This window comes from Pelophylax lessonae, assembly GCF_965119305.1.
Source record: "Pelophylax lessonae genome assembly, chromosome: 4".
NCBI lineage: Eukaryota > Metazoa > Chordata > Amphibia > Anura > Ranidae > Pelophylax > Pelophylax lessonae.
Window position 1 is genome coordinate 327,604,077 of NC_138771.1, and position 8,406 is coordinate 327,612,482.

Genomic DNA, 8,406 nt, shown 5'->3' on the forward strand with positions numbered 1-8,406 from the left:
ATATTCCAGGTAACTATAGGCCGGTCAGCCTAACATCTGTAGTGTGCAAGATTTTGGAGGGGATGTTAAGGGACCACATACAAGACTTTAGTAATGAAAACTGTATTATTAGTAGTAATCAGCATGGATTCATGAAAAATCGTTCTTGCCAAACCAATCTATTAACCTTCTACAATGAAGTGAGCTACCACCTAGATAAAGGAAAGCCTGTGGATGTGGTGTATCTGGACTTTGCAAAGGCCTTTGACACCGTTCCCCACAAATGCTTACTGTACAAACTAAGGAAGGTAGGTATGGACCATAAGGTGAGTACCTGGATAGAGAACTGGCTCCAGGGGAGAGTCCAGAGGGTGATGATTAATGGGGAGTACTCAGATTGGGCGGGTGTGGAAAGTGGGGCCCCCCAGGGTTCTGTCCTGGGACCAATCCTGTTTAATTTATTCATAAATGATTTAGAGGAGGGGATATCTAGTACAATCTCAGTATTTGCAGATGATACTAAACTAAGCTTGCCAATATCTTCTATGCAGGATGTGGAAACCTTACAAGCGGACCTGAACAAAATAACGGGTGGGCAACTACATGGCAGATGAGGTTTAATGTTGAAAAATGTAAAGTAATGCACCTGGGTACCAGAAACCAGAAAGCAAGCTACTCACTGGGGGGGGGGGGGGGGGGGGGAGGGGGAACCTCTGGGTGAGTCTAGGATGGAAAAAGACTTGGGGGTACTGGTAGACAACAGGCTTGGCAGTGGCATGCAATGCCAAGCCGCTGCAAGCAAAGCCAACAAAACACTGGAATGTATAAAAAAGGGGATTCACTCCAGAAATCAAGAGATTATTCTCCCACTCTACAAGACTCTGGTCTGGCCACATCTGGAGTATGCTGTCCAGTTCTGGGCACCGGTCCTCAGGAAGGATGTGCTGGAATTGGAAAGAGTCCAGAGAAGGGCAACAAAAATAATTAGGGGAATGGAGGACATCAGCTATGAGGAAAGACTACAAGCACTGAACTTATTCTCTCTGGAGAATCTGGAGAAGAGACGCTTGAGGGGGGATATGATATCAATGTACAAATATTGTACTGGCGACCCTAGCATAAGGAACAAACTATTCAGAGAAAGGGAATACAACAAGACACGTGGCCACTCACTAAAACTAGAGGAAAGGCGGTTTAACCTTAAAATGCGTAAGTGGTTCTTCACTGTAAGAGCGGTAAGGATGTGGAATTCTCTTCCACAAGCAGTCGTATCAGCAGGGAGCATTGATAGTTTCAAAAAACTATTAGATGGGCACCTTAGAGACCACAACATACAGGGGTATACAATGTACGATTAAAAGCAAACACACACACACATCATAGGTTGAACTGGATGGACTGATGTCTTTTTTCAACCTCACTAACTATGTAACTATGTAACCCTATTTCTGAGTACCCTAAGAAACCAGCACACACATACCTCCCAACTTTTTGCGATAGTAACAAGGGACACCTATTAGCAAAAGTATGTAGGCATGGGAGACACACCCTGTCACGCCCCCTTAAAGGAAAATTGAAAAAAAAAAATTGTGTCCGGCCCCCTAATCTACATGCTGGGCGCTGGACGCATGCAGTTCAATGGGTTTTTTTTTCCTGAATCACCTGATAAGAGCCAGAGGCTCTAATAGGCTTCAGAAAAGGGTGGACCCGGGGCGCAGAGAAGTGCGCCCTAGCCCACCCTTTTGTGTGACAATAGCGAATGAAAATTCGCTATTGTCACACAGATCCTCCTCCTGGCCAATCAGGAAGTGGGTCCGAGGCGCTAAAAGGCGAACCCATGCCATTGGCCGAGGAGAAGGACTCGAGGAGACGCGGGGGACTGAGGAGAAGCCGTCGCTGCAGGTAAATTCACTGGTCTCTCTGCTTTGAAGGGGGCATGGCACGCTGGTTACTCTGCATTGAAAGGGGGCACGCTGGTCACTCTGCATTGAAAGGGGGCACGGCACGCTGGTCACTCTGCATTGAAAGGAGGCATGCTGGTCACTCTGCATTGAAAGGGAGCACGATGGTCATTCTGCATTGAAGGGGGCACGATGGTCACTCTGCATTGAAGGGGACATGATGGTCACTCTGCATTAAAGGGTGCATACTATACCTTGATTACTGTAGGCCCCTTTCACACTTTTGGGACCTCAAAGTCACGCAATTTTTTACAGCGTTTTTTGCCCCAAAGCAATGCCTATTACATTTTTCTGTTTGCGCCCCCCCCCCCCCCCCAAAAGAAAAATTTGAGCACCAGCCGCCAATGCGTTTTAAAAAGATAAATAGTACATTTTATATACAACTATATAGATCAGACCAAAATGAGGGACACATGAGCAGAAAAGAGGGACAGAGGGATTTTGTTCCAAATCAGGGACAGTTGAGAACTGTATACACACCTGCACCATCAGTGTGTCAGTTCTCTGCAAAACCAGTTCCAGGCTACCTTTTTTATACTGTGGCAGGGCCTCTCACTGCCACACTGGCCATGGAGCTTTGTGAATGTAATAGTACCTGGTGCCTGGCTTCTACATCATTGACTTTCACATACACTTTAAAGAAAAAATAAAATACTTTTAATGATAAAAAAAAATGTATATATTGTAGTTTAAAAGAGTTGTAAAGTCAGAAAGGTTTTTTTTATCTTAATGCATTCTATGCATTAAGATAAAAAGCCTTCTGTGTGTAGCAGCCCCCCCCCCCAGCACCCCTAAAAATTACCTGAGCCCCATCTCTGTGCAGCGATATCCACGAGTCCCTCGGCCGCCTTGGGACTCTCCCTCCTAAAGTGCAGAGATACAGCCACGGCGACATTGGCTCCCTTGACTGTCAATCAAAGTCAGTGAGCCAATCAGGAGAGAGAGGGCGGGGCTGAATGGCAGCCTTGTGTCTGAATGGACACATGGAGCTGCAGCTCAGCTCTGGTGCCCCCATAGCAAGCTGCTTGCTGTGGGGGCACTCAAAAGGAGGGAGGAGCCAAGAGCACAGAAAAGACACCCAGGAGGATCCGGGCTGCTCTGTACAAAACCAACTGCACAGAGAAGGTAAGTATAACAAGTTTGTTATTTATTTGTTTTTTTAAATTAGACTTTACAATCACTTTAGGTAGAAAGGTATACAGCAGGCATCAGTACATTAGCGGACTGCAGTCCGGATGCAGACCGAGTCACTGTTCCATCCAGACAACAGCGGTCCTGCCGTTTAGGAGCCAGTTCTTTTTTTCCAGTCACTTCTTGTTTCCTGTTTCACTACTACAGGAGACAGAACAGTTCTGCACACAAAGCTGGAGACATAGCAGCGCTGGATAGAGGGTGGGAGCTCCCCGAGTTAATTTTGGAAGTTAACCAGGAGGTGATTGGTTGCTAGGACCACCTAGCAACCAATCATCAGCTTGTTAATATTAAAAGATGACTCCAGCAGCTCCCACCTTCTGTCCAGCACTGCTGTGTCTCCAGCTCCATCAGATGTCCTCTGATGGCCAGCATCAATTAACCCACTTCCTCTGAGCCCAGGTTGTACTGGACCCACACCAGCCTGTTATGGGGCAGTGAAAGGAGAAGCAGTACAGTGATAAGCTAATACAGGTTCACTTACAGTGCTTGCATTTAGAAAATACATTCAATAATAATTGAGAGCTGCTTTAATTTTGTCTTTCAGATCTTCCTAGAGTTCAGCTCTAATCTATCAAACACGACCACTAGATGTCCCTGCAGTATCATTTATTACTGCATATTAAAACTGGAAAATGTAACCAAAAACCAACATGACTTATGAAAGTGAAAATGGCTGTGTTTTTACTATTGCAGAATATTCACATACACTATATTACCGAAAGTATTGGGACGCGTGCCTTGACAAGCACATAAGCTTTAATGGCATCCCAGTCTTATGGGCCATACACACTATAAGATTTTCTGAAGACTTTTTCATTTAGACTTACCAAAACCATATAATATGAGGTCAAACCTAAACACTTTCAATTTGTATGCAATCCGGCAGGCCATTGCACTACATAGAAAAGGTAAATCTGAAGGAAATCTAACCACAAAAGTTGGATAGTATGTATCCAGCTTTAGTTCCTCTTCTAGGAAGGCTGTCCACAAGGTTTAGGAGTGTGTCTATGGGAATGTTTAACCATTCTTCCAGGAGCGCATTGGTGAGGTCAGGCACTGATGTTGGACGAGAAGGCCTGGCTCGTAGTCTCCGCTCTAATTCATTTTGAAGGTATTTTATAGGGTTGAGGTCAGGACTCTGTGTAGGCCAGTCAAGTTCTTCCACCCCAAACTCACTCATTCATGGCTTTATGGATCTTGCACAAATGTGTGTTTCTGAATGAACATAGTAAGTGATCAGCACCGATCACTCACTGTGTTCATTCATAACTGCACTTACTGTGCTTTAGTTTGTAAATAAACAGAGAGACTGTGCAGAGCTCTTCTTGTTCATTCATTCTGTGCCATTGAGGCTGCAGCGATGGGGATTGTGTCCTCAACCTCCTTTCCCTTTTTCAAAAGTGAGAAAGCAGGGGTGTTTATGATCCTTGATATTTAACTATAGCCTTCCCAACAGGGCTGCTTTTAAAACAAAATAGTAAAAAACTACTGACACTGTCCACATACCATCCACTTTTAAGGTAGGCTAAGTTAATATTTCTACAGTGACATTTGTTTTATTATATTACCGTATATACTCGAGTATAAGCCGAGTTTTTCAGCACATTTTTTTGTGCTAAAAACGTCCCCCTCGGGTTATACTCGAGTCAAGAAAAAAAAAAATAAATTCCCGGCCGCCCAGACGTGTTTCAGATTTAAAAATGGCGCCGCCCGTCGCATACATGTCACCGCGCACGCGCCGCCGCCGCTCGTGTAATTTCGGCTATTCCCGGCCTCTCCCGAGCGGCGGCGCCGCTCGGGAGAGGCCGGAAATAGCCGAAAGTATACGAGCGGCAGCGGCGTGTGCGCAATGACGTGTCGGCGCCGGGCGGCGCCATTTTTAAAATGAAGGCGCCTCTAGAACAGGTAAGTGAAACAGCTTCACTACCTGCCATTATGCAGGGCTGCGGGCACACTACAAGGGATGCAGTGCTGCGGGCATGGTCCACCTGTACCATGCCCACAGCACTGCATCTCCTGTAGTATGCCCACAACCCCGGATCCTCTTGTACCATGCCAGTACCCTGCATTCTCCTGCACCATGCCAGTACCCTGCATTCTCCTGCACCATGCCAGTCACCCTGCATTCTCCTGTACCATGCCAGTACCCTGCATTCTCCTGTACCATGCCAGTACCCTGCATTCTCCTGTACCATGCCAGTACCCTACATTCTCCTGCACCATGCCAGTCACCCTGCATTCTCCTGCACCATGCCAGTACCCTGCATTCTCCTGCACCATGCCAGTACCCTGCATTCTCCTGCACCATGCCAGTACCCTGCATTCTCCTGTACCATGCCAGTACCCTGCATTCTCCTGCACCATGCCAGTACCCTGCATTCTCCTGCACCATGCCAGTACCCTGCATTCTCCTGCACCATGCCAGTACCCTGCATTCTCCTGTACCATGCCAGTACCCTGCATTCTCCTGCACCATGCCAGTCACCCTGCATTCTCCTGTACCATGCCCGCCGCCCTGCATTCTCCTGCACCATGCCAGTACCCTGCATTCTCCTGCACCATGCCAGTCACCCTGCATTCTCCTGCACCATGCCAGTGCCCTGCATTCTCCTGCACCATGCCAGTCACCCTGCATTCTCCTGTAACATGCCCGCCGCCCTGCATTTTCACCCTAGGCTTATACTCGAGTCAATGATTTTTCCCATCTTTTTGTGGTAAAAGTAGGGGCCTCGGCTTATACTCGGGTCGGCTTATACTCGAGTATTTACGGTACTCCAAGTTGTCCTTTCTATTTAGTTAGGCCTTGCTAGTTAATTTCTTTTTTTTTTTTTAAGTGTAATCTTTAATCTTTTATGTTGTTCAGGTAGATCTTCATCTCTCAAAGATCACCTACCCTTATTCTACCATTTCAATGCATAGCAATATGCTTTAGTAATTCAGGTTAAGGAAATGTGAGGCTCTGAAAGGAAAAAAAACGAAAAAAAAACAGTTATATTTGTCAGACAACTATCTCTTTTGCCTAGATTTTGCACTACTTCCAGTGTAGTCATCTGGGTAAAAAATTAGCCAAATATCTTAATAAAACTTTTTTCATGCTGTCCATGTTCCTTTTGATGACTTGAATCTCACTGTGTGGTAACCAAGGCAGAAAGGCAGTTGAAATCTCCCCATCAGGGACACACACAGCAGTAAAGCCCCGTACACACGCACCGATTGTCGGCCAACCGCTCGGCTGTCTTTTGTCCGGTGCTGTCGTGTTGGTTGAAAAGCGCTAAAGACTGCACACGAATTTTGTCGGCCAACAACAACCGACTGCAGAAGTGATGTCATGTGATGGTTAAAGTGGAAGTAAACCCTCCTGTCTTTTTAAGTCAAGGAAGCTGCCATCTTGGCCTCTGTTTAATCTTCAACTGCCATGATGCTGCACATGTGATCAGTTATTACACCAGCCAATGGATGGTTTGACTGTTTGGTTGAGAGCACAACCAATGTGACAGCTAGCATTTCCGGCATGCCGGGAATATAACTGCTTTTTGGAAACTGTTAATCGATGGGTTTACTTCCACTTTAACTTTCCGTGTGTTTTTTCTTCTCTGAGCATGGCCAGTCTTGCTCATCTGCTTTTTTTCGGCCGAAATCTGTACTGACTGACGAACAATCGGCCGTTCTTTGTTGGCCTACAAAAATTTTATAGCCTGCACACCAGATTTTGTTCGGCCGAAAAGTCGCAGTCGGTTGTCGGAAGCATCATACTAACAAGCCGACAATCGGCCGATCGGACGTTGGCCGAATATTTACGGCCGACAATCGGTACGTGCGTACGGGCCTTAAGAGTACATCCGCACCAGGTGCGATGGGACTGCGTTTGGTGGCTATTCCAGCACACTCCCACCTAAAGACAAGAAAATATGCCTTGCCTCCAGTGTGGCTGGTTACCCACTTAAGCCCCGGAAGATTTTACCCCCTTCCTGACCAGGGCCTATTTTGCGATTCGGCACAGCGTGATTTTAACGGACAATTGCGAGGTCGTGCGACGCTGTACCTAAACGAATTTGACGTCTTTTTTTTCCCACAAACAGAGCTTTCTTTTGGTGGTATTTGATCACCTGTGCGATTTTTTGATCATGCGCTATAAACCAAAAAAGAGCGTCAATTTTGCAAAAATAACAATATTTTTCACATTTTTTTTTATATGAAATTCCCAAAAAAAAATGTAAAAATCTAAATTTTTTAACATTTTAGGCCAATATGTTTTATGCTACATATGTTTGGTAAAAAAAAAAAAAAAAAAAAATCGCAAAAAGCGTATTTTGATTGGTTTGCGCAAAAGTTATTGCATTTACTAACTAAGGGGAAGATTTTTGTATTTTTTTTTAACGAGTAATGGCGGCAATCTGCGATTGTTTTTGCAGGACTGCGACATTGCGGCGGACAGATCGGACCCTTGACTGACATTTTTGACACTTTGGGGTTACCAGTGACATTACTACAGTAATCAGTGCTATACATATGCACGGTTACTGTAAAAATGACACTGGCAGTGAAGGGGTTAACTTTTTTTGAGAGGGAGGGGTTAAGTGTGTCCCTAGGGGCGTGCTTCTAACTGTGATTGGATGTGGCTTGAAGTGTAAGAACAGTGATCAACGGTCCTACATAGCAGGACCGTATGATCTACATTCTTACACAGGGGAGAATGACAGGTTGCTGTGTTTACATTAGCCGCCTGCCTTTCTCCCGCTGTAACGGACAATCGCGAGTGCCCGGCGGACATCGGGTCCGCCGGGCACATGCGCGGGGGGGGGGTGGGGTCCTTGAGCGAGCGGGAGCGCGGCTCGCGCTCGCTCCCTAGAGCCTCACAGGCTAGCGACGTAGTCCTATGTCGCTTTGCCTTTGAGGGGCTGACCGCCGCAGTAAATAGTCGTGCAGCGGTCGGCAAGTGGTTAATACCACTGCGGGTGGTGGTGTGTGCTTGGAAAAAAAAAGTACTGTGCAGCACAGTTGGGCGATTTAACTTTATGAATTATCAGTATCAAACATTTTAATAAAGTTATTTTTTTTAATTTAAAAAAAAAGTAAGCGTGCTATGATCAGTGCATCAGCACTGCCTGCACCACAACAAATACAAGCTGATGAGTTGTAGCGCAGGGGCTGGTGCAAATGGACCCTCAAGATGTGAAAAACATTGTGGATGTATACTCACCCAACACCTATGGTGTTTTCCTGGGCATTAGGCCCATATTCCCACTAGCAATCCTGTCACTATTGTAGCACT